Here is a 27521-nt window from a genome sequence, read left to right as displayed (position 1 = left end):
CATGGGTTTTCATTTTATATGTCCTTCATTGATAAAAAGAAGAGTGGGGGAAGTGGGAGATTTTGGAGTTTGGCTTTAAGTGTTTTGAGTTTGAGGCAGCTTTGTGAGTTTTACTACACTTGATCTTAGCCAAAAGGCCGAGAAGCGATGCTTTGTGAGTTTTTCAAGTAGAGCTATGAAGGAGGCAATTGCTATTTGGGATTTGAGCTCAAAGAATGGTTTGAAGTTGGAGATATGAATTCAAGAGTTAACTATATTTAGTTGGTAATGGAAGCCATGTGCATGGATGAGTTTGTATAGAGATTACAGAGTGAGAGGAAAACAGGGCTTGTGATGAATCCTGAGGAATTTCCATATTTAATGAGTGTATAGAGGGACTAGAGCTTCAGGGGAGACAGATAAGTGAGGAGGGCACCATCACAGGAGGTCTTTCTAGAAAAGTGGGATGATCAACGGTGTGGAATGCTGCTGAGGACTGGTGAGAAGGATTGGAAAAAAAAAAAGAGCAACAGGGCAGTTTTGGGGGACTGTAGGGTCAGATGATAGACTGAAGTGAAATGAAGAGAATGCTCCAGAAAATAGCAAATTGGATCAAACAGACTAATTTCTGTTTAGGAGTAGAGGAGGCTTAGTCTGGAGTTCTGCTTACTGATTCTAAAATGTGAATGAAAAACAGTCCCAGGAACTGGCAGACACCATCTTAACCAAGTGATGCAAATTAGCATCTTCAGTAATAGGATAAACTGATATCCTGTGCCTCCTAATGGGATCATCTCTGAAGGATCCAGCAGAACTTAGGTAGACGTTCAGCCAACAATGCATAATCTGAATTCAGTCATGGGTCAACAGTCAGACAAGCCCAAATTGAATTGGTCTGTACTCTTAAAAATCCATGTCATGAGAGAAAAAGGAAGGCGGAGGCACTGCTTCAGATCAAAGGCGACTAAACCAACACATAACTAAATGCAATGTGTGCTATTGAATTGGATCCTGAATCCATTATTGGGACAATTGATGACATTTGAATATGTACTGTATATTCGACACTAAGAGTCTTATAACAATGTTAAATTCCTGAATTAGATTATATTCCTACTATTATGTAAGAAAACATCCCTGTTCTTAGGAGATACATGTCAAACTATTCTTGAGTAAAGGATCTCAAAGCTGCAGTTGACTTTCAAATGATTCAGCAAAAGTAGTATGTATCTATGTATATAATGTACACACAGACACACACTAAGCAAATGTGACAAAATGTTAGAAATTGCTGACTCTATTCTTGCAAGATTTCTGTAAATTTAAAATTTATAGAAAAGTTCATTGTGCTATTTATGCAGTTTTTCTGTAAATTTGAATTTTTTTCCTAGTAAAAAAATTAAAAATGTATCAACTATCAGCTCCACACCATCTGTTGTTACTTGTTATTCAAAAAAATGTGTCATATACAGATTAGAAAGAACAATTTTGGATATTGTGAGTATTAGTAACAGCATTCATCTGTGGCCATCAGTATAATTTGAACCCTAATTTCAGGGGTTAACAGAGGAACCAGGACAGATTCCCCCCATGAGTTTTCCTTCACAAGACATTCTACTGAAATTGTGAGACCTTTTTTTTTCCTCTCAAAAAATCATCACAATGATTGTACATGAGAACTTAGATAGATTAAGCTAGCATCCATGGATACCATTCTAAGTATAAATCTGGATTCCAGGTATCGTAGGGAACATGGAGATGAATGTGACCATCAGGGCTCTCAAGAAGCATGTGGTCCAATATTGGTGCTCAGACGAGATCACACTACCACAAAAATTTGTGAAAACACAATAAATGAACTTCAGAGGACGAAGAAGACTACAGAGCAATATTTCTCAGACTCTGGATTGGCCATAGTGGTAAAATGTCACCACTACAAAAATGTTGGGGAAATTTACATACAAGAAGGATATGAGAAACCACTTTCACTATCATTTTATATGGAGAGGGCATATTAATACCAAAAACAATGAAGGATAGTATCAAAGTAAAGTTCTTAAAATTAAATGAATTTCATTGTATTGGGAGAAAAAAAGAATAATAAAAGCTCAGTGACTGGTGCCAGCTAAATTAAGGAGTTCTGAGAAGGTCAAAACAGTTTTTTAATATTGAAAGGAAATAAGGGCACCCGGGTGGCTCTGTCGTTGAGCGTCTGCCTTTGGCTCAGGTCATGATCCCAGAGTCCTGGGATCGAGTCCCGCATTGGGCTCCCTGCTCAGCGGGGAGCCTGCTTCTCCCTCTGCCTGTCTCTCTTTGTCTCTTCTGAATAAATAAATAAAATCTTTAAAAAATATATATTGAAAGGAAATAAGACTCACTTGAGTCCTTAAGCAGCTATGCTTGTTGCAGGTAATAGAATAGGCTTTGAGAAATTCACACGTAGGAAACCTACATACAGGAAAAAGGCCTGTGTTATTTTCTATAGCACATCATGGGCATTCAGTGAGCTACACATGCATAATTGGGGTAGAGGTAGTAAATATTGAATTAAGTAATTAAATAGTGTCTTGAAGTCTTGAAAACTTGAACCTAATTTCAAAAGCATTTAAGAAAATGTGAGAAAAGTTGCTTATTTAAGAAAAAAAATTATAAATGTGTGTATATCTATATACCTAGACATGCATATACATATTCCTTCTAAAATATTTGAAAATAATGCTTCAAATTGATTGAGAGAAATACTGAGTTACATTATAGATACCACTGTTGAGTTAATCTGTCCAAATTTCCCTAGTTTTAACCAAAAAAAAGTACACATAATACCTGTTCAATATGAGAAGCAAAGATTAAAAGGCATAATATCAGTTTTGTATAATACTTTGAACTGCTGATAGATGTTTCCAGTGGACATATTTAAAACCAGACTTTTCAACTCAGTGCAACAATGAAACTTATTCTTTTGGACAATTCAGTGAACTCACCACATAATTAAAGAGAGAGCAGTTACATGATAGTAAAGTGAGTTTGTGGAAAAACAAAAAAAATGACCTTGTGCCTTGTTTCCATAAATAACATGTTTGAAAGCAATTAATTTACTCATGGTTAAAACAAACTTGCAGACATTAAATATGCATCCTTACTCTTAGATTACTTTCTACTGAGTACCCTAACGTAAGGTGTGTAGTTAAACTAAATTACATTTCAAATTTTCCCAGTTATGAACTTAGGTTCAATATTTATGACTCTTTTACTATGTATTATCCTGCTAAAGCTTCCGGCAAGTTCACTAATGATGAATGTTATCTTCTGGCTTTCTGACTGCTGTGTCCTAGAGATGCATTATAAAGAGTGAGGTGCATACTTAACAGTCAAGAGGAAATCCTGCACCAAGGATAGTTGTCAGTCAAACCAGCTCTCCTGTTCTTTTTATAAACAGGAATACAAAACTAGAAAAATCTGAGATCTCCTTACAATATCTTCATCACAGATCAGTGAAATGCAGTTCGATCATGATGTCATTAGAATCAGAAATATGTCTTATTAGTGGATTCGACAGAGGTAGATATTTCTTAATATTCTCAAAACATTTTGACTTTGTATCACTTGTCTAGTCCAGCCTGTGGGATTGAATAAGAGACCTGCTTGCTGATCTTATCCCCTCAGTCTTTAATGCATCTATTTCCACACTAGCCATTGTCACCAAGATCTGTGTATTATCTCTGCTATAACTCCTTGCAGAGGAAAAGGAGCTATGAGAGAGTGATGCCTCCGTGTTTTTATCCAGCCTTGCAGTCTTTTTTTTTTTTAAAGATTTTATTTATTTTATTTTAGGGAGAGAGCACGCACATGAGCAGGGTGAGGGGAAGAGGGAGAGGAAGAGAGGGAACCTCAAGCTGACTCCACGCTGAGCCCGGAGCCCAGAACCCCACGAGGGATGGATCTCACAACCCTGAGATCATGACCTGAGCTGAAACCAAGAGTCGACTGCTCAAACAAATGAGCCACCCCCTGCCTTGCAGTCTGGGTAAGTCATCAGTACTCTACTCCGCCTCAGTTTCTTTATCCCCGTTGGAATCATTTCACAGCGCCCCCCCCACCAGGGTGTGAGCTAATAGCACCATAGACATTATGCACATGAAATTAGTACCTCCCTAATGGTATGCCTATCTAGAAAAATAACTCATGGGGATTGAAAGGCATGAATAGAATGCAGGGAAATTGGAGGTATGGTGACACTGGGAGAATGCCCTTAAGGCTGCTTATTATTCAAAGCTTTGGTAGAAAGCCTGAGAGCATAAGAAATAGATTTGAATAGATTAAATCCATTACTCAGGTATTTTCTGAGCTGTGCTTATTTACCCACCATAGAGAAGAAATAGCTGATAAGAAACACTATTGGATAATAGGGAGAGAAAAAGGAAAAATAATAGGAAATGGCTCAGTGGAGCTGTTTATGGCAAGTGCAGTTCATGGACATGTTTCCTATTGTCCTCTGCCCTGAAGTTAGAACAGAATGCCTTTGCAGGGTGACTTTCTTCAGAAGTCCTTGGAATGTGGCTTTATTAGATTTAGAAACAAGCTAAGCGATTTAGAATTAATGTTTAAATTTTCTGTCCTATATTTATTTACAGGGGAGCAATCTGAGATTTAGGGATAGACAACCTAATCCCAAACATAATCTTGGCTCCTATGGCTTTTGAGATGAGTCATCAAATACTTTACTTACAGGAATTTTACTTTTTTCATTTTTTCTTATGCTGCAACTTTATTGCACATCCATAGACTTGATTCTGTTAAGTTAGCTTTTGATTCCTAAAGCTGAATGCCTAAGGTAGGAGAGAAAAAGCTTTAATAATTTTACCGTGTTACATTTTATATTCAAATAAGGTATTATAACCAGTGTGAGCTAAATTGAAAGCACACATGGGGAAGGGGCAGTTAAAACTTTTTTCATTGATATTCTCAGGACTACAAACTCACCAGGGCCACTTTGGGGCAAACCAATCAAATCAGAGTTCATTCAAGTGTCAATATCATAATGTGGAAAGGGCATCCACTCTGTGTGAAGATAAGGGGGAGGGACAAGGCATTATCCACCAATAAGGAATGCCAAGATGGTAGGCAGTGTCTCTATTGCTATTTTTAAAAACTATGTGGGTCAGCATTTGCAAGCCTGGCAAAACAAACAACTATTTCTTCACAGACTAGTACCAGCTCTTTAATGATCAGAAAGTGCCTTGCAAGTTGGTCATGATTATTACTAAACTGGTCTTCTGCCACCATTTTATTTCCGTGTTATTTCATATTTAGGAAATGGATTAATTCTTATTATTTTCCTAATTTAACATTTGGTGTATCTATATACAAATGGTATTAGAACATAAAAACTGCTCTGCAACTTATCTTACTTTAGCAAAATACCAGGAGCATCTTTTCATGCCAGGCCACACTACCCGGTTGCAGAGTATTCCAATTCTGTATGTAATTATTTACAAAGGCAATCCCGTATTGAGGGTGTTCCCCACCTCCATTTTTTCCTGCTTATACAATTATTCATTCAACTTATGTTTTCTTTAGTCTCCAAGTATCAAATTTTATTTTATTTTTTTAAAGATTTTATTTTATGTATGTATGTATGTGTGTGTGTGTGTGTGTATGTGTGTGTGTGTATGTATGTATGTATGTATTTGAGAGAGAGAGCACAAGCAGGGGGAGCTGATGAGGGAGAGGGAGAAGCAGGCTCCCTGACATGGGGCTCAATCCCAGGCCCCCAGGACCTGGGAAGTCAGATGCTTAACTGACTGAGTCACCCAGGTGCCCCTCCAAGTATCAAATTTCTGAACAAATTTTAGAGGGGTGGTGAGTCTGGATACCAGTGGCTTGGCATTAATTAAATGCTGAGGTAAGCCTGGCATGGTCTCAGTACTAGTTCTTAGAGACACTAGTTGACCTGCTAGAGGTAGCAAAAGTTTGATTGCTTTAACAGTACTGATTATCTGTAACTTTGTGTTAAATTTTGAAAGATTTTTAAAATAAATTATATATTCATGTAAACCTTCTATGCATCAGCCATAGTGCTGTGTTTTCTTCTAATATTAAACTTTTATTAGAGTGAGGTATAGAATTAAATAACAATAGCTGGCATTTATTATAAATTTTCAAATTTTATTTGTGATATATATATTACTGTACATATGTGGCAGGTACAGTTGCTGGTATGTATAGTTGCATGTACCATATATGTACTAAGTAAAGAATCATAGTAAAATTAATACTTACATCCTCACCCCTCAAGTTAGGAAATAAAACTTGATTAGTGCTTTAGAAGACCCCTGTGCTATGCCTTGATTGCATCTCCTCCTTCCCCACCCCACCCCCAGTTACCACTGTATTGAATTTTGTCTTAATAATTCCTGTCATTTTCTTAATAGGTTAGCCAGCTAGTTTTGCTATAGGAGTACCTAGGTATGTGCTCCAAAGCAATATATTTACTTTTCCTTATTTTTGAATCACATAGAAGTGGTATCATACAGTATGTATGCTTCTAGGACTTGCTGGTTTTGATCATCATTCTGTTTTTGAGATTCATCCACGTTTATATGTGTAGTAGATTGTTCATTTTTACCAATGTGCTGCATTATATGAACATACCACATTTTATTTATCTATTTTACTGGTAATGACTATTAACCCAACATAGTAGTGCTGTCATAAACATTTCTCTACTTGTCTTCTAGCACACATACGTAAGACTTTCTGTAGACAGTAGCATTCACACTTTTGCCTGAGATACACAGTAAAAAACTGTATTTTTCTTCACAATTCAGTTAGTACACATACATGACATGTAAAGAAAGCAATTTCACAAAACAATACTTACCCTTACTAATTGCAGTGCGTTCTAATATTTCTATTCTATTTCATTTTTATTTTAATTTTGTTTTTTTTAAAGATTTTAACTTATTTTGTTTTGTTTACTTAATTTTGTTTTGTTTTTTTTTAAAGATTTTACTTATTTGAGAGAGAGAGCACATGTGCGTGAGAGAGTACAAGCAGGGAAAGCAGCAGGCAGAGGGAGAGGGAGAAGCAGACGCCCCGCTGAGCAGGGAGCCCGATGCGGGACTCCATTCCAGGTCCCTGGGATCATGACATGAGCTGAAGGCAGATGCTCAACCGACTGAGCCACCCAGGCACCCCTCTGTTTCACTTTTAATTGAGTGTGTCATAACATGCAGTTTGAAACACATTGCCTTTGAATACATACACAGGAGTGGAAGTATCATGTCACCGCATATGCACATGTCCAATTGTATTAGATGATGCCAAACACTTTTCCAATGACCTTTTGTGGTACCATCTTCATTTCTTCATTCATTCTCTCAATCCTTTGACTATTTTTCAGTTGGTCTGCCTGTCTTTTTATTAATTCATAAGGTATACTTTATATAGTTTGGATGCAAATTCATCATCAGTTAAATATATTGTAACTATCTTGGTCAATTTGTAGCTCATTTTTTCACTCTTTTAATGGTGTCATTTGATGAACAAAAGTTCTTAATTTTTCAATCTTCCCTAAGGTTGTTGATTTTTAAGCCTTGCTTCAGAAATCCCTTTTTACCTTGAGGTCATGAAAATATTCTCTTATGTAATCCTTTGAAAGTTTTATACTTTGGCTTATAAATATTTAATCAATCTGAAATTGATTTTTTTATATGGTGTGAAGTAGGAGACAAATTTCATTTTTTCCCAATGGAGACACTAAATTATTTCAGAACTCTTTCCTGCAGTGCCTTTTCATTGCTTTTGCAGTGCCAACTGTATTATTCTGTATGGGTCTGTTTCTAGACTCTGTTCTATTCCATTGGTCTATTTGTCTCTGTACCAATACTATGTTGTCCTAATTATATAGCTTTGTAATAAAACTTGATATCTGGTAGGGTCAGTTTCTTCAGCTTGCTGTTTTTCTTCACTTAACTTGACCTTGGTCCTAAGGTCTCCTATATAAATTTTTAGAATGACTTTGACAATTTCCCCAAAATAAGTTTTGGAGATTTTGATCAGAATTGCTTTGAATCTCTACATCAATATGGGAAGAAGTGACCTTTTTAGGACAGAAAGTTTTCCTAACTAGGAAAATGGTCTAACTCTCCATTTTATTCAGGTCTACTTCAGTGTCTGTTAATATGTTTTATAATTTTCTACAGATAGATCTTTCCACTTACTGAATTTATTTATTAGTACATTATATGTTGTTATACATTTGTTACGTAAAAATGTGATATATTTTAAAATATTTATCTTATATGTACAACTTCTCCTTTCTTTTTTTTTTAAGATTTTATTTATTTATTTATTTATTTGACAGAGAGAGACACAGAGAAAGAGGGAACACAAGCAGGGGGAGTGGGAGAGGGAGAAGCAGGCTTCCTGTGGAGCAGGAAACCCAATGCGGGGCTCGATCCCAGGACCCCGGGATCATGACCTGAGCCGAAGGCAGACGTTTAATGACTGAGCCACCCTGGCGCCCTCAACTTCTCTTTTCAATCTAATAGTCTATCTGTAAATCATTTGAGTTTTATACTGAAACTATCATATGATTTATAAATGATGACATTGTTTTTCTTCCTTTCTGATTTTTATGCTTTTTTTTTTTTCATTTCCTTATTGTAGTATCCTGGAGAAGGTGTCAAGGGAAAAATGAAGGGGGGGAATCAGAAGGGGAGATGAACCATGAGAGACTATGGACTCCGGGAAACAAATTGAGGGTTTTGGGGGGTGGTGGGGGGATGGGTTATCCCAGTGATGGGTATTAAGGAGGGTACATATTGCAGGGAGCACTGGGTATTATACACAAACAAGGAATCATGGAACAGTACATCAAAAACTAATGATGCACCGTATGGTGACTAATATAACATAATAAAATAAATAAATAGAATTGAAAAAAATAGAATACTTTGAAAGGAAGTGATGACAGCAGACATTTTGTTTTGTTCCTGATCTTAAGAGAATCTTCACAACTATTTATCACTAAGTGCTGTGTGTACTTAGTTTTGTTATTTGTAGACACCACTTTGTGCTGTATTAACTTCCATATCCCTCTCGATTACTTTATTACTTTCCACTTGCCCCACCAGCTGGGTGGCCTGGGTGGCTGACCTATATGGACCACTTCAATGGCTTTTCTTGGCTTCTATTGGCTTCTTCTTGGGTTCAGTCACTGGATATGGCTGGCAGTAGAGGAAGAAGTGCCGAGGGTGAAAGAAGAGGTGTCAGAGTTCACCTGGTTCTTTCACTGTGGATTCACCCAAGTCCTTAGTTTACATTAGGGTTTACTCTTAGTGTTGTATATTCTGTGGGTTTAGACCAAAGTATAATAATATGTAGCCATCATTATAGTATCATACGGAGTATTTTCAATGCCCTAAAGATCCTCTGTACTTCACCTGTTTATCCCTCTCCTCCCACTCCTGGCAACCACTGATCTTTTCATTTTTTTCCATGGTTTTGCCTTTTCTGAGATGTCATAAAATTGGAATCATATAGTATGGAGCATTTTCAGACTGACTTCTTTGACGTAGTAATATGCACTTTTGGTTCACCCATGTCTTTTCATAGCTTGATAGCTCATTTCTTTTTAGCTTGAAATAATATTCCATTGTTTGGATTACTACATTTATTCATTTACATAGTGAAGGACATATTAAGAGGCTGTTTCTAAGTTTTGGTAGTCATGGGTAAAGCTGCAAGAAACATCATGTGCAGGTGTCTGTGTGGACATATATTTCACCTCTTTTGGGTAAACACCAAGACATGTAATTGCTGGATCATATGCTAAGAATATGTTTAGTTTCATAAGGAACTGCTAAACCATCTTCCAAAATGGTTGTACCATTTTGCAATCCTACCATGGATGAATGAGCGTTCTTATTGCAGCATTTGGTGTGGTCAGCATTCTGGATCGGGGCCATTTGAAAAGGGTTAGTGATATTCAATTGTAATTTGCATTTCCCTGATGACACATGATGTAGGCCATCTCCAGTCAACTTTTAGTGGGTAATTCTAACCTAATTCCTCTGTAGTCAGAAAGTGTGATGTGTTGGATATCTTTGAAATTTTGTGAGGTTAGCTTCATGGCTTAGCCCATGGTCAACTTTTGTATAATTTTTATGTCTGTTTAAAAAATTATAGGGGCAACTGTGTGGCTCAGTCATTAAGCGTGTGCCTTTGGCTTGGATCATGATCCCGCAGTCCTGGGATCAAGCCCTGCGTCGGGCTCTCTGCTCGGCTTGAAGCCTGCTTCTCCCTCTCCCAATCCCCCTGCTGTGTTCCTGCTCTCACTCGCTCTCTCTCTCTGTCAAATAAATAAACAAAATCTTAAAAAAAAAATTACATTTTCCCATTGCTGAATGCAATATTCATTCTGTCAACAAAAATTTACTGAGGGTCTACCAAGTGCCTAAGCATTGTTTTAGTTGATATAGATACAGCTATAAACAAAGGGACAAAAATTCCTGCATTTTTGGACAGCATATCTAGGGGGAGGAATTAAATTAAAAATTAATTAAACATTGGGTGCCTGGGTGGCTCAGTCGTTAAGCATCTGCTTTCAGCTCAGGTCATGATCCCAGGGTCCTGGGGTCGAGCCCCACATCGGGCTCCCTGCTCAGCGGGAAGCCTGCTTCTCCCTCTCCCACTCCCCCTGCTTGTGTTCCCTCTCTTGCTGTGTCTCTCTCTGTCAAATAAAAATCTTTTAAAAAATTAATTAAACATTAAAATTAAAAAGTGGAACATACAGTATGTTCAATAATGATAAAAAGGTAAGGGGAAAATAAAGCAGGAAAAGGGTCAGAAGTGCTAGAGGCAAAGTTTGTTAGTATTGGTCAAAGATGGCCTCCCTAACTAAAAAAGATGCATTTGAGTCAAGTCTTAAGAAAGAAAGAAAGAAAGAAAGCCATGCAACTATTTATGAAATTGAATACATATTAGCTATTATATTTGCATTTTATTCTAATTATTTTCATCAGCTATATATTCCAGAAATCTATTTTAATTATTTTGTAAGGACTTTGAAAATTTCTAGAAGTTCCTTTTTTTTCTTTTTAATTTTATTTTTAAGTAATCTCTACACCCAACATGGGGCTCAAACTTACAACTCTGAGATCAAGAGTTGTGTGTTCTACTGACTGAGCCAGCCAGGGGCCCCTAGAATTTCCTTTTAAAATCACTACAACTGTTCATATTTTCTCCATCAACCTGAAAATAAGCCTATCCTTTTTCTAAAGAAACTACATTCAAGAGAAATTTTGGAAGTTTCTCCCAGTTTGGATATCTCCTCCCCAAAAATATTGTAACAATGGTGTTTTACACAGTACTTTATGGTAAATTCACGATATTTAAATTACCCATCTTATCTACTAATATGAACACTTAACGACATTTTCCTCCTTAGGGAAATACCTTCTCAGTTCTGAAAAACCAATCTACAATTGGATCAAATATCACTATATATCCCTGAATTTAATTTGTACTTTATTTGATTAAAACTCCCCCCTCATCCTATTAGAAAAGTTTTAATGAGACTAAAATAACTCCATTTTAATACTTAATTTGAATTTTCTAGTTCAATGTAGAATACTTTCAGATATTACAGAAAAAAACATATTTTCTTTAATAATGAATTAATATATGTGAACAAATTATTTCTGGGCCTCAGATTTTTCATCTATAAAAAACGAGCTGGTGTTCTGGTTTATTTTCCTTTTCGATCTTTTCCAGTCTTGCTTACCAATATATCTTCCAAGATAAAGTTGGTACCAGTATTCTTCTTATTGAGGAAAGAATAATATTGGAGAATAATTCCTGAAGTTTGTTTGCTAATGCAGAGCAGGGTACATAAAGGAAAGTGCCTTGAATAGAGATGGAGGGAAGCAGAAAAAGCAAAAGACCTGGAGCCTAACAACATGGTTGGAAGTTGGAACCTGAGGCGATGAAAAAAGCCAGAAGAGTTTTTAAGGAGGATACTTAATATTCAATTTAAAATCTTTTATGTTTCTTCAGTGTAAATTCCCAAATGGTCAGAATGGTATAGTGTAATTTTCAAAAGTTAATAATATGGCTCTCATGCAAATATAAAATGAACATATGTCAAGGATTTTATTCAACTCATTAATTAATGCAGGAAACTGATATTAAGACTAGTTCAAGTGAGAATGTGAAGAATGGTGATAAATATGAAATCAGGAATGTGAAAATGAATTTGCTAAGAGATACAAAACTGGTTAATTTCTTACAGATCAGTAACATTTTATGTTTGGGATCGATCTTTTCTGTAAAGCAGAAATGAATTGTGTCTTTACTGGGCACAATTCATTCTTACTGCTTTGGACAAGAATCCTTTGTGTTACTATCAGTTTTTTACAACTCTGAGGGAGTTGTAAAACAGCCTAGTTAATAGAAAGATAATCAGAGGTGCACACCTGGATAAAATCAGATAATCCCTAGAGGGTCCACTAGACCGTGTGTAGGCCTTCACTGAAAGCACACACAGTAATCTCAGTATTATCTGTTGCTCATTTTAAAGTCATAGACAGTTTTTCTTGGTGGAGAGGACAAGTAGCACCCACTAAGTCGTATGATTATGGTAGAGGATTGAAATACTTGTTTGAGTTGATGTGTTAAGGAAACAAAATAGCATGGACAGAATGGTGTGAGAGTCTATGCACTAATCTAATTAAGTAGAAACTGGAGTTCCAACACTTAGGTGATCCTGAGAACAGAGACTGTCTGGGAAGTCTTGGAAGAGGACATTGGACTGCTTATGAGATGTAACTGGGGGTCAACCAATCTTGTCTGGATTTTAATTGACAAGGAAACCCCAACCACAGCTGACCTTTTGGCTGCACTGTTCATAAAATGATATTCAATTGTGAGAGTTAATTTCCTTCCACTTCTGTGGGGAAGTTTTGGAAAATAAAAAATTCTAAAACCTATTAAGTAATGGTGACATCCTCAAACATAGCAGTGATTACATTGCTTTTCCAAAGGCCAGTCTAACACTTCAACATCCTTAAAGACCATGGCTGTTCCTGATTTGGTACCTAATACTAACAAAATCCGTGAGTAGATAAACAGAGATGTGCTTTTATCAGCAATGGCTTTTGAAGTGCCCTCATAGTGGCTGAGGATTCTTCTCATCTACTTTGTGCCTATCAGAGATTGCAGATCACTGTTTGATAAGTTTGGTGTTAACTAGAGAGATCAGAGATCTAGCTGGATTTGGTTCCAACAACCAAATCAAAATCTGAAGTTGGCTATTCTAGACTTCTTAATGCTACAGTGCCATTTTGTAATCTTTGGGAGAAATTCAGGACTGGTGCCAAGAGATAGCATAGCAGTGTGGTCAAGAGTTCTGGTTCTATAGCCATTTCCTTGAGTTTGAATCATGATTCTCTCTCTTACCAGTTATGTAGCCCTGGTGAGTCACCTAAATTCTTTCTGGCTTAGGTTCCCTAATTGTAAAACAGGATGACAGACATACCATTTTCAAAGAGTTGAAATGAGCATTAAATAAATTTGTGTAAAAAAGCTTGACACATATTAATGACTATATGTATGTTAGCTTTTGTTCTAAATTGACAGTTTTATCTCACAAGATCAAGGTTGAAAAATGTTTCCATGAGTAATATGCTTTCAGATATGTTCAAATACACATACAAATGTATATACACATGTATGTATATGATATATATAATGTATTATATGTGCGTATATGTATGTATGTATATTTACCAGAGGTGTATGGAGCAGAATTCTACTCAGAGAAATAGAACAGATAAGATACACACACACATGCACACACACACACAAAGAGAGAAAACATGTAGCACATATTCTATATATTGTATATAGACACATATATACACAGAGGTAGAGATTGATTTCAAGGAGTTGGCTTCCACAGTTGTGGGGCCTGGCTAGACAAGCCTGATATCCATAGGGCAGGCCCAACAAGCTGGAACTTCTTGGGTAGCAGCTAACACTGCAGAGCACAGGCAAAATTTCTTTTTCTCAGAGAAACCTCAGTTTTGCTCTTAAGGCCCTTCAACTGATTAGATGAGGCCCACCCATATTATTGAGGAGAATCTCCTTAAAATCAACTGAGTATACGGGTGCCTGGGTGGCTCAGTCGGTTAAGCGTCTGCCTTTGGCTCAGGTCATGATCTCAGGGTCCTGAGATCAAGCCCCACATTGGGCTCCCTGCTCAGCAGAGAGCCTGCTTCTTCTCCCTCTGCTGTTCCCCCGCTTGAGCGCTCTCTCTCTGTCAAATAAATAAATAAAATCTTTGAGAAAAATCAACTGAGTGTAGATGTTAACCACATCTGCAGAATACCTTTATAGCAGCAACTAGATTAGTATTTGAGTGAACAAGTGGTTACTGTGGCCTAAAACTAACCATCATTAGAGGCTTTCAATTCCAGATTGCACTCCCTGAGGTCTAGGCTTTTTAGTAAAGGATTATGAGGGACACTTTCATCTGGGCACTACTAGTCCTACTCTGCTGACATCTTTTGTTTTCAATTCTGAGAGATACAATTAAGTAGTTATTTGTTAACAATATCCAGCTACCAATATCCAGAAGTTATTTTTCCTCTATTTTTTCCCACTTGAGAAGTACTTTAAGAAAATTATCAAGAAGTCAGTTGTTCCTGGCACAAGAGTCGGTCACTTTCCATCATCCACTTGGGGCACAACTTTCCTCATAGGAACTGAAGAGAGCCTTGAGGTGACGGGAGGGGCCTTACTTTTCTCCCATTAAGATTCTTGGAATCACAGAATTTCAGAAGCTAAAGAGCCACCCTCCTTCCTCATTTTACAACAGAGGCACAGAAGCCAAAGCAGCCAACATCACACAACAAATTGGTGTCTGAAACAGGAATACAACAAGATTTTCTAACTCCCTGGTGAGGTTTTAATCCCTCCTGATCTTTTCCACTCTCCTTTTCTCGGTCTACACATTTTCCTCAGGTATTCAAAGTATAATGACAAAAAGCTTAGCATTCAACCCAATGATGCTATAAAACATCTTGAGACTTTTTCAGGAAACTTAATGTTAAGTCAGGTAGTTATAATTTCATTTTTTCCTTCTTACTTATAGTAGTGGGGTGAATGGTGGAATACTTGGTAATATAATGCTGTAGATAAGCACAAAAAAATCTAAAGAGAAAATAGATACTTCAGTGTGAATCACTAAAAATGTAAATTAATGTTCATTTCTAAAATGTCTCAACCTATGTAAAAATGGGTAGAAAGCTTTGTTTCATTATCATATAGGCCAATAATAGCTACAAAAGGTGTCATCCAAAACAAGTGGATGTATTTCACGTGAACACTCAACCATATGGACACGGAGGACACAGAGTCTTTTATTAGAATTACCCATGAGCATATGTCTCCTTACATGCTACAGAAATCCTTGGATAATCAAATATCATTCATCTGTCTTAACCTCTAATGCCTAGAGCAGTCCTTGACACATCTGGCAATTAAGAGATGAGATGAATGCCGTGCTCTCCTAGAATTAAGGCCTCTACTTGTAATAGAGGTGGTTGGTAATGACAAAACATTTCCCAGTTCTTTTGAAACGGAGCAAATAACCATTACTTATTAGTTATTTATAAGATATACTTTCAGAAAATAGGTTCAGTGTATTTACACTAGAGCTATCAACAGATGTTTTCAAAGAGGAATGATAAGGCATGGAGATAACATGACATTAAAAGTAACACCATGAATTATTACTTTGTTTCCTCATATATAGTGGGAGTGGAACATGAGCTATATTATAGTTTTTTTGTGAATATTTTCCATTTTTTCCATTAAAAAGGGGCTTAATGATAAAAATAAGAATTAATATTTAGTATTTACTTAGTACTATATTGCACATCTAATTATAAATGTTGGGCTTGTAATATATAAAAAAGCTTTATAGGTTTGTTACATGTACATAGGACTTGTATAGTTATGTTTACACTACTGCAGGGTCAAATGTGCAGGAAGAAAAAAGTGAAATGGCTAAAGCACAGAGGAATTTCTTATGGAAGAGAGATGCAGTAACATGATCCCACCAGTAGACATTGTAACACAGGCAGATCTTAGCTAGGAGGTCCTTTGTGGGGTAGTATTTGTTGAAGGTTGGAACTATTTCCAATTTGGTATTTATAAATCAATCATTCTTTGATAGACCTGCATTTCTTAAACATAATTTGAATTCTAGGACAAGCTCAGTCTCAAGAAGTTCATATGTTTTAGAGCAAAGTCTGTGAAATGTACTCTACTTAAATTTCTTAATTTTCAGTGTTTGGGATCAACCTTAATATTACCATGGAGAGGGTTATGTAATTCTCTGTAAGATTTGAGCCACTGAAGGGGAACACTGTACTTGTCTCTTATGCACTATAGTACTAAACATGTGTAATAATGGTAGCAGCAATTTCCATTTATTTAATGGTCAGCAATTAATTTAATAATATCAAAATATCAATTAACTTAATAAATTCTATTTAATGTAGGCATGGCTCTAGGCACCTGGAACACATTTACAGTATTTGATGTATTTATTATCAGCTTTACAAGGTGGATTTATTATCTCCATTATAAAGGGGAGAACTAGAATCAGAGAAATATAGGAATCTAATTAAGAAGTGGCGGAGCCAGATTTCAAGGTGAGATTTGTCAGATTCCCCTAGGTCTGTTTCCTTTCTTCCATGGGGTCTGCACTCAGCAGATGCTGAATGAATGAATGCTCTTCTTTAAAATCTTTATAAACTATGTGACAGTTGCCCAGTATGCATGTAATTTTAAGGATCTAATGGGACCTTTAAACTTTAAGGAATTAATACTGTGTTCTAAAGTAGACATTTAATTTCTAATAGCACAAAAGCAAACATCTGGGTATTACATTCATTCATAAGGTTTGGGAGTGTTTCAACGGTTCTGATAGACCTTGTTTGTTCACACCTCCACTCAATACATTGATTTGCTATTGTACATCCACCAGGGAGGGGACTCCTTATTCACACATGCAAGATACCTTCTTTTTAGATCATCACTTTGATAAGCACATGTTCAACTGGAATCATCTTGAGTAAGGTTTAGTATATAAAAGTGTGATGAATTGACACATAATTCTCATCATGATTACAAAGTGCAAAATGTAAAATTCTCCTGACCTCTATAGGGAAAGAGTTTTGGCAAGCAATGTAAGTTTTCTCATCACTACAGGAAAGAGTTGGCAAACTGTCACTGACCACCAAGCTTAAATCCAATCTTGAGAACAAAGAGGAAGTGATCCTGTGTTCTATAAGGATAATCTAGAATTTTTATATGGGTCCTTATCTTAAGTACGGTTGAATAAAACAGTGAACAAAGAGTAAGAGTTATAAATTGTATATACCATTTACTGTATGCCAAGAAATATTAAAAGTGGTCTACTTAAATTTTCTCATGTAATCCTCCCACTTAAACCTGTGAGGGAGGCAGTATTAACTTCATTTTACAGATGAAGATGCTGAGTAGAGAAAGTAACTTGCCAAGAGGCACACAAGCAGCAAGGAGTGGAGGCAGGATTCAGACCAACATCTGCCTAATTCTTGTGCGCACATTCTTAACTTCTTTTCAAACTGCTTCTGAGAAGTCTTCCTTGACTTGAGGATTTAGGAATTTGACACAGTATAGGATGTCTGTGAACATCTGAGACTTCACATGCTCACAGCTGACTTTCCTCTCCTGTCCCACAACCCTGCCCCTGATCACCCTCCTCTTCTTTATTTGTCCCTTACTCCTTTTCATATGATCCCCCAAACATGAAAAATTGGCATCTCTCCAGTGCCCTACTGTTTAATTTGTTGCCAAGCTCTGTAACTTCTTCCTGCAATGTGCCTTGAATTGGTCTCTGACTTTTCCTACTGATTCCTGACTTTAGTTCAGAGCTCATTGCTTTCCATCTAGAAACCTGAAGTCATTTTCTGACTGGTTTTCTCTACTCCTTTATTATTCTTGTTGTTCTTGTTAGTACTATTATTGTTATCACATTTTATCATTGTTCTAAGATTCATCCCAAAGTTAAGCTGTGATGATTCCTGTCCCCTGATTTTTAAAAACATCCTTTCATCTCTTTTGCATTTGGAATTATGCCCAAATTTCTCACCTAAGGTTGTGGGGAGGCAAATTGAGACCTCTCTTCCCAGGGGCTATCAGAAAATACTTGGAGATTTTTCCGACCATTCTCAAGTAAGGCTGGAATTGAAACAGTACCAGGAAGTAGTCATATGCTTCTTATCGTAATGAGTCCTGGGTTGTTATTTCACAAGCAGGGCAATCAAGGCCATGTTACAAAGAGAAACATTATTTCCTCATAGGGGACTAAACTGTGTTGTGTTTAGAAGAAAATTAATGTTTGCTGTAGTGAGATGTGTTTGCCTTGGAGTACACTAGGGAGGAACCCAGCTGTGACCTTTGATGGTTCAGCGTCTTCCCCACATCAAGGGAGCAGAACCCACTTACCCTTCCTCAGAGCCTGAAAAATCTAAGAAAGAAAAACTGCCCTAGGATTTGGTTGAAGATCAAGGCTCCAATGCTAGCAAAATTCAAGAAGGAAAGTAGCTTTCTTTTCTTGACAAGAAAGGGGTGCAGTTTTGAGATGAAAGAGTTTGGGATTCCATGTGTGGAGAGTTGAGATTGAAAAGGGATTATGAGGTGATGTTCCGAGGGATCTAAAAGATAAACCATGGCTGGGCATAAGAGAGGCAACCTTCCTCTCCATCACTCTCTCTAAGCATAAACTCATACTCTGATTTTTCCTTTCTCCTTTTTCTCCCCCTCTTCCTCTTTTTAGCACTTATACTCCATCATCTATAAATTAGTTTGATTATTATCTATCTCCCTCTACTAAAATGTAAGTCCCATGAAAACACAGAACTTTATATTAATCACGGTTATCTCCCTAAAGTCTTGAACAGCGCCTAGCTCAAGTTAAGCACGAGTAAATATGTGTTGAACAAACGAAGGAAGGCTAGAATGAAGGAAGGCATGAAAGAACCTTCAGAAGGCACCAACTGTGAAGTTTTTCCCCATCACATATGCTATGAGGGACTGAGTTGGACTCAGTTTTTCTATACAATTCTGCTTGGTGAAGCTTACCTGACTTTTTAAGAAGTAAGTTACTTAAATAAACCTAATATTGAGCAAAAGAAGTAAGGCACAAGAGAAGGCATACAATATGATTCCTGATTCCACTTATATAAAGTTTAAATAGACAAAAGTAAGCTATATTGTTGAAGGATGCCTTCAAGGTTTATAAGGCCACTTAAAAAAAAAAGGCAAGAGAATGATTATCAAAACCTCCAGGATAATGAAAGTTAGAAAGAATGTGTGGTGGTCTGGGCTATTTTCAGCCAGTATTATGTACCCTCACAGCTCCCACAGGTTGCTTGCTCTCAGTTGGTGCTCTTCTGACTTTTCCATGAACTTGAACATATCTCGAATAATACCCAGAGTGGTTTGGAAGGTATTATGGTTACTATTATTGTATAGCAAACCACCCTAAAACTTAGTGATCTAAGAAAAGATTTTATTATGTTCATAGACTCCACCAAAGAGTACCAGACTAATTACTTGCTGATCTAGGGCTTGAATCAAGCCCTGAGTTCCAGTAGTTACTTTGTGTACTCTGACCCTTTGCTTTTCTTTCACTGCGTTTTTTCCCTCTTCATCTCCAAGTATTTTGGTTTTCAGGGAAGCAGAAACAATAAAGGATGCCATTCTCTTACTAGGTAAACTTCAATGCTGGAAATGGCCTTTGACCTGTCTGTTGATTTGTCTGAGAGTTTCCATCCTCTAGACCCTGCCTTAGGCCAACACTTGGTCAAGATGAAGAAAGAACAGAACCCCAAAAAATAAGGTAAGGGAAACAAGTAAGCTGAAACATTAAGTAAAAATTCATTATTACAATAGGAGGGAGGATTGGTTTCTTCTAAATAAACTAGTCAAAGAGAAGTCATAGGTGAGATTAGACAGTGACACGCACATCCTGGAATTCCAGACTTTGAAACAAGGCAATTTGTTGTTTTGGTTATAGAAAGCATCAATGTAAACTCATGGGAAAACAAAATCTAGGATTCACATCGGGTTTTATCTGTCTTCATGCTGAGCGTGCTCTCTTACTTGGATGGGATGTTGACAGATTCGCTAACAGATTGGCTCTAGCATTACAGATTGGCTCTAGCATTACAGAGGCACAAACATCACATGGGGACCCGGTACATTGAGGTTTACAAAGCAACAGGTGAAGATTTTCTTAAAATTGCTGGTGGTACATCCAATGAGGTAGCCCAATTTCTTTCCAAGGAAAATCAAGTCATTGTCCACATGCGGGGGCTCCCTTTCACAGCCACAGCGGATGAAGTGGTGGCCTTCTTTGGACAGCATTGCCCCATCACTGCGGGGAAGGAAGGCATCCTCTTTGTTACCTATCCAGATGGTAGGCCAACAGGGGATGCTTTTGTCCTCTTTGCCTGTGAAGAATATGCACAGAATGCATTGAGGAAGCATAAGGACTTGTTGGGTAAATGATACATTGAACTCTTCAGGAGCACAGCAGCTGAAGTCCAGTAGGTGCTGAATCGATTCTCTTCGGCCCCTCTTATTCCACTTCCAACCCCTCCCATTATTCCAGTGCTACCTCAGCAATTTGTACCCCCTACAAATGTTAGAGAGTGTATACACCTTTGAGGTCTTCCCTATGCGGCCACAATTGAGGACATTCTGGACTTTCCACAGATATTCGAACTCATGGGGTTCACATGGTATTGAATCACCAGGGCCGCCCATCAGGAGATGCCTTTATCCAGATGAAGTCTGCGGACAGAGCATTTATGGCTGCACAGAAGTGTCATAAAAAAACCATGAAGGACAGATATGTTGAAGTCTTTCAGTGTTCAGCTGAGGAGATGAACTTTGTGTTAATGGGGGGCACTTTAAATCGAAATGGCTTATCCCCACCACCATGTAAGTTACCATGCCTGTCTCCTCCCTCCTACACATTTCCAGCTCCTGCAGCAGTTATTCCTACTGAGGCTGCCATTTATCAGCCCTCTGTGCTTTTGAATCCACGGGCACTGCAGCCCTCCACAGCCTACTACCCAGCGGGCACTCAGCTCTTCATGAACTACACTGCGTACTATCCCAGTGTTTGAAAGATATATGGTGATCCTGAAACCGTCAGATATGACAACTTCTAGCAACTTCAGGGGAAGTTTGTCTATACTCAGGCTGCAGTATTCTCAGCAAACATGATTGGACAGTGGACTTTTACCCTATCTTTTGGTAGAGTAAAAAATTTGAGCCAGTGAAGCCAAATCCTTGTAGCAAGCAGCATGCCTGGCTCCTTGCTGATTGCAAATAGGCACTTAAAATGTGAATTTGAAATTGGGTGACTCCATTACTTCCAGCTAACATGGCATCATTGGTCTTTCCTAAGTTTTAAGTCTTGGACAAAAAAAAAATACTAGTGTGTACCATCTCCATCAAGAACTCTGTTATGGAAGCTTCATTTGTGTGTTTCCATTTTTCATTCTCCATCTCCCTGTCTTCTGCACAAGTGTGCCCTCTCACTAAGTAATTCAAGAATAAGGTCTTAGAATCCTTAAGTCACAAACTTAAAAGAAAGAAAAATCGTATTTTCCCACTCAAAAAAAAAAAATTGGAGATTGGTTCTCCCTTCTCTATGTGGTATCTGGAGGCAAGACTGTAGGGTAGAAAAAGGTTCAGAAGAGTTAAAAAGCATAGACCAAACTGGCCATTTATACTCAAAGTGTTATTTGGTTACTTTCTTAAAAATGGATTCTCAAAGTAAAAAAAAACATACACCCATAAAACACTATGATGGATCCCTTATACTCATGCTAGTTATTGGTCTCATTTCAAAGTTTTCTCACATTCACATCTGCCTACCCAGTGGACAAGAAGACATTGTCATAGAGCATGTGGTGAAGTGTTTGCATTTTTAAAAAATTGGAGGCGAGAGTAATAATGTCCTATTGCTTTGGGGACTGCTACAGAGCTAAAGCATCAAAGAATTTGTAAAGACCACCTATTCAGGTTAGTTTACACTTGCCATCAAAAATAAAATCCCCATGTTTAGAACGTTGATGAGAACGTGAAATACCTCTTCAAATACTTTTTCTTTTTGGCGTGACTTCCAATATACCAACCAAACTTGGGGGTTGACATCACTGCATCATTTTTCACAGTGATGACTTCTGAGCCGTCTTCCATCACACAGTGTGTAAATGGCCCTACAGTTTGCACTTGAAGGGACTTTCCTCACAATGCAACGTTCCTTGCTCATTTCTGGGTGGCCACCTGCTTCTTTCTCTATTCCTCTGCTTTCTTGTACCTCTTTGCTGGCTCCAAGTCACCCACACATCTCCACCCCTCTTGACTTCTTGGGAGGCAGGGGGCATCTGCATGGGGAAGATCCCATCTCACATTAGTCTTATTCTTCTTTCTGGCTCTTATCCATGATATGGATTTTAAATAACTTTCAATGGAAGTTAGCAGATAGTCATATATCAACAAAAGAATGGCAGTAGGCTAAAAAAAGAAAAGCCAAAGAAGTCTGGATAACCCATGAACTATTGTTAATTATACTGTCTTTTTTTAAGATGTTAATTTTTGTTTTAAGATGTTAATTATGCTGGGTTTTTTTTTAAGATGGTAGGAGTAGAATTTTAGAAGTTAGAATATAAAGAATACTTCATTTCAGATCAACTAAACTGACTGTGAAATCTTGCAGAACCAGATTCTCTCTCCATATCTCTCTCTTTCTGATTTTTTACTACATTTTGGCTCTTGGTATTTTTGAAATGGTACACTAATTATATGTAAAATATCATAGTTGAGCTTGATTGCGCATATCGTTCCAACAATATCTAATGCGTTTTATTGTTTGCCCAAGGGTTAAATATAATTGTTTTAATTCTTCACTTAAAGAAGTAGAAGGTGAAATGACTGGCACACAAGGTCATTTTCTTCAATATGTAATTTGTTAACCATTCCTAAAGTATCCGGTATTAAAGGCAATAATTTGAACAAGAGTTGAGCATCCAGTTATATATAATAAACTGTGCAGTGAAATATGTCTGCAGGCTAATTAAAGATACTGAGACATTTTACACTGCCTGGTACTTTTTTTATTCCAGCAATTTGGTATATACAGGCCCTGTCGGAGCTTCCAAATTAACGTTTACAGCATGAACATAACTTTGCCTGCTAGACAGCCAATCACCAGTATTGTGTTAAAAACAAAAACAAAAACCAGCTTGTGAATGTGAAAGGCTATAGGGAGAAGTGTCCACGATGGATGAAACCATTAGAAAGGATCCAGAGAGTGTGGCTATTTTGCAATTTGAAACTTTAGAAGAAAGCAGAAATCCATGTTTCAGTGCAAGCCAGGCACTATTTACACAAACCTCCAATTAAAACTGAAATAATATTGTAGTTGATCCTCTACAGTTAGCTTTATTATGGAATAGATTTAAAATCAATACGTGTGAAGTTCAGGAGAGGGTCATTGCATGAAAATGTTGGTAGTAGTAAAAAGTCCTGCAATAAATACCTAAAACATGGAAGTTTGCACTATACTTTGCATTTAGAGATGAAGCTAAAATAAAGACTAATGTTTAAAAAACGGGGCTGTGTAGAGGATTCTTGAAACCTAGATCTTGAGCAAAATTTGGGGGTCTTCTCACAAGAGAATCTACCTATCCCCTTACCTAATCCTTACCTGGTAACCCATTTCCACAGGCTGGGCTCATCTTCACAGTTGGTCAGGGTTAATCTTTCACAGATACCACTTGGTGAGAAGCGGGGGATTTCTCTCTCAGAGACCATCCAGAGATGAGCAGTGCCGCTTTGTTCCTTCACTGTGATTTCCCTCCCTAGGCATTTGAGGTTTTATGCGATCAAGTGTACTTGTCCTCAGTCGTAAGTAGATTGTACAACCTGGACTAGACATAAAGCCCCAGGACGTCCCTTCTAGCCACTGACTCCTTCCCCTGAGTCCTCAGGAGGCCCCTTGGAAAGGCCTTTGCTGTTGAGGTCAGTGTGTTGTCATTTTTTCCCTTCTTATTCTTGCAATGAAAATAACTTTACTTTTTTGTCTTTATTATTAAAGTTTCATAACATTGCTCCTTTTTGTTGCTGTTAGATTTCATTGTCTTTGCCTAAGATCAAAGCTGTTATATCCTTCAAACCTCAGAGATTGTTCCTAGCTGGGTACCAGGTGAATCCCCCACCAGCCCGGCCATGCTGCCATTTTATTCTGTTTTGGGGAAACCTTGGGCTAATTGTTCTCCCCATTATGAGAACATAGATTCTTTTTGGACACATTTGCTGAGCTGAACTGTCTGTCCATCACTGAAGGACTTTTACACTCTCCCTTCTGTTTTTCTACCAGTAGCATGAACAATTAGCACATAGCTGCACAAAGGAACAGATGCATGCTAGAGAACTGACTCCTAATTTTCTAATAAATAACCTTGTAATTAAATACAAACTAATGAATATTTTTATGAGTAATTATTTGTTAGATTCATTTGTTACTGTTTGGATTCATTATGAGTTTTTTTTTTTCAGTCTCTTTTTATTTTAGTTTTTGAATAGGCAATACTTGTATATGGTTCAAAACAGAAAAATATATAAAAAATGCATACTCAGAGAAGTCTCACTCCATTTACCCATTCATATAGGTAACGTTTGCCATTAGTTTCTGGTTTATTTAACCTGTGTTTCTTTTTCCAAAACTTAGTAAAAATGTGTGTTTATGTATATTATGGGTATTCCTTTTACCTTAGGCAAAAGATAGCATAGTACATACATTCTTTTGCTCTTTTACAGTAATAGCAGTTCATAGAAACCTTGTTCTTTTTGTTAGTTTCTGCAGAGTACTCCATGATGTAAATATTGTAATAAGTATTTTTGGTCAAAATATCCCAAAATAAAACTTCAAACTATAAAAATTATACATTGTAAAAATTGTTAAAAGATTAAAAATCTATGGAAGAAGCATATTGGGAAAAACTACACAAAATTAAAGTTAGTATAAGTAGTCATCATAAAATAAAACTAAAAAAGCTAAAACTTCACATGATAAGGTTTATGAATCACTAAAATCTGATACTAGAATAAAATCTGATACCACAATCTTCTTAACAAAATTTAGACATGTCAAATTTGACTTGGGAAAATTGAGTTTGTTAGAAGAGTTTCCAAAGAAAAATCACAATAGCAGAAGCTATAATTGGGAAAATACGATGTTTTCAAGAAATCCAATAGAATAATCATAGCTTGAGAGTAATATTTAAGTTGGAAAAGAGCAATTTCAGTAGAAGTAATTTCAGTTACATTAAAGATAAAAATGGAAAAAAAGAATTAACTGTCCTGTATAGAAAATTGATCAAAGAATCAACTTGGCTTAATGAAATAAGCTCCAAAAATATTTTCATGATGAAAATTGATCATGTTTGTATGATCCTGCTTAACGTATCTTATATGGGATCAAATTTATCTACTGGGGCATAAAGTGGTATCAAAATAAGCTGTACTAGCTTGTCCTAGGGTCCTTTTCTACACTTTTGCCCTTGATTTTTTTCTCATCTCCTCTTCTCTTTTCTAAAGTCTTCGATGTATCATCTCAGAGCTGCTTAACTATGAATCAACTCATCTTTTCTTTGAAGCACTTCTTTCTGCCTCCCTTTTCTCAACAACTCAAAGCCTCTTTGCTCTTCAAGCCCTTGACTTCATCTGGCAGGTTGGACCTCCTTCCTTCCTTTCATCACACATCATCTTTGTTGACATTTGCATATTTTAAATATTCATTAACATGTTGAAGAAAGAACCAGCCTTCCCTGCAAATGCCCTTATCACTTTTCTTTGAAATCTATGCTGACCTTTCTGGCTCCCTGCCTCTTCTCTGTCCCCTCACCTAAATTCCTGGTTCCCCAAAGTATGCTTAGTCCAGCAGCGGCTGGGGCCAGTCCTATTCTTGGTTGGGGGAACTCTAGGAGCCCTTAGTGAGGAGCTCCAATGACTCAGCATTTCACTAACCCTGCTGCCATTTCTAAGTTGGCAATGTGCCCTGAGTTGGTAATCATATTGAGGCTTGTGCTTTGATAAAACTTCCATCATATATCTTAATTCCAGAGTTTGTATTCCTGTCTTCTTACTTGTTGCTTCAGTTTCTGTTTTGATAGCACACTTGGTACTCCTGTCTCACTAAGACTGCATTGTCAGCCTTCTTTAGAGCCTAGAGTCTTACCCTTGACCTGTAGCCTCAGGTCTGGGGGCCTGTTTCCAGAGATTCTTGATGTCTGTCAGCCACCTGACTGGCTGACCTCTGAGTACTACCTGTTCTACACCACCCATTTCCAGTCTTCTATCTACTGGAATGCCTACCCTTTATCTCATGTTGAACTTCCCAGGCAGAGACCACTTGACTAGAATCGTCCCTCATCCCCACACATTTTTCTCCAGATAGGATCCAGGTCAGGTTATACTTCTTTCCATTTCTAGATACTGGCCTCACTCTCTAGCATCTGTTCAATTCTGGGAAGTAATTTCTTGCCCAAGTCTCAGGGTAAGCCTTCATTCCGAATTCCCATTTTGACAAAACCTTTACTGTATTTAAGTACCTAGATTAACATTTTTATTGTATCATTCTCCACTCTTTTTGGAGTTTACCTGTTAATACTTATTTCCTCCTAGGAGAGACTTTTTTGATTGATTAATTTTTATTTATTTGCTCTATAGTGCTCTTAAGTATCCTTAAGATAACAAATAATTCACTTACTATCTACAGTTTCCAAAGATTTCATATCATCACTGTTACTAAAATAAGAAAGTTATCCATAATTAATTTATTGAAAACTTGTCATGTGCCAGTGCATGTAGGAAACAAAGATAAATAAGATAGAGTCCTTGTCCTTAGCTAGCTCAGACACCATACAGTTAAAATACAGTATGGATAAAAGTCCCACCAGGCAAGGAACTCTGGGAGCACAGAGGTAGGCTTGACTTACCTACTTTGAAGTAAGAGTATCAGGGGTTGCTTCACAGCTTATTTGAGGTGGTTTCTGAAGAGTGAGTAAGAGTTGCCATAAAGATAAGGATATGCCTGGCAGAAGAAACAGGAAGGAGGAAGATAGGCAGGCATGCCAGAGCATGGCACAGAGCATGAATAATTTGGGTGGTTCCATTGTAAGCTCTATTGAATGGGGGAAGGGGCAGGAAGTATGCCTGGAGAGACAGGTTGGGGACCACTGGTGAAAGATCTTACATGTTATGCTAAGGAGTTGGGACCTGGTTCTATTGGTGATGGGGACCTATCCCTGACAGTTGAGCAATTCAACTGCCTGTTGGAGTAATCCAGCCCTTCTTGCCTGCCTCAAAATGTATTCACAGCATTTGAAGAATCAGCAAGACTT

The 27521-nt window shown here is 37.4% G+C and overlaps 1 pseudogene; it reads left to right on the top strand.

The window, feature by feature from the left end:
* The first annotated feature begins 1682 nt into the window (after nucleotides 1–1682).
* Nucleotides 1683–21233, top strand: LOC113920304 (annotated as a pseudogene).
* The last annotated feature ends 6288 nt before the right edge of the window (nucleotides 21234–27521 follow it).

The sequence above is a fragment of the Zalophus californianus genome, chromosome 3 (assembly GCF_009762305.2).
Source record: "Zalophus californianus isolate mZalCal1 chromosome 3, mZalCal1.pri.v2, whole genome shotgun sequence".
In the NCBI taxonomy this organism is placed as follows: domain Eukaryota; kingdom Metazoa; phylum Chordata; class Mammalia; order Carnivora; family Otariidae; genus Zalophus; species Zalophus californianus.
The sequence above is the reverse complement of the archived record's forward strand: the minus strand, read 5'-3'. Positions and strand labels throughout refer to the sequence as shown.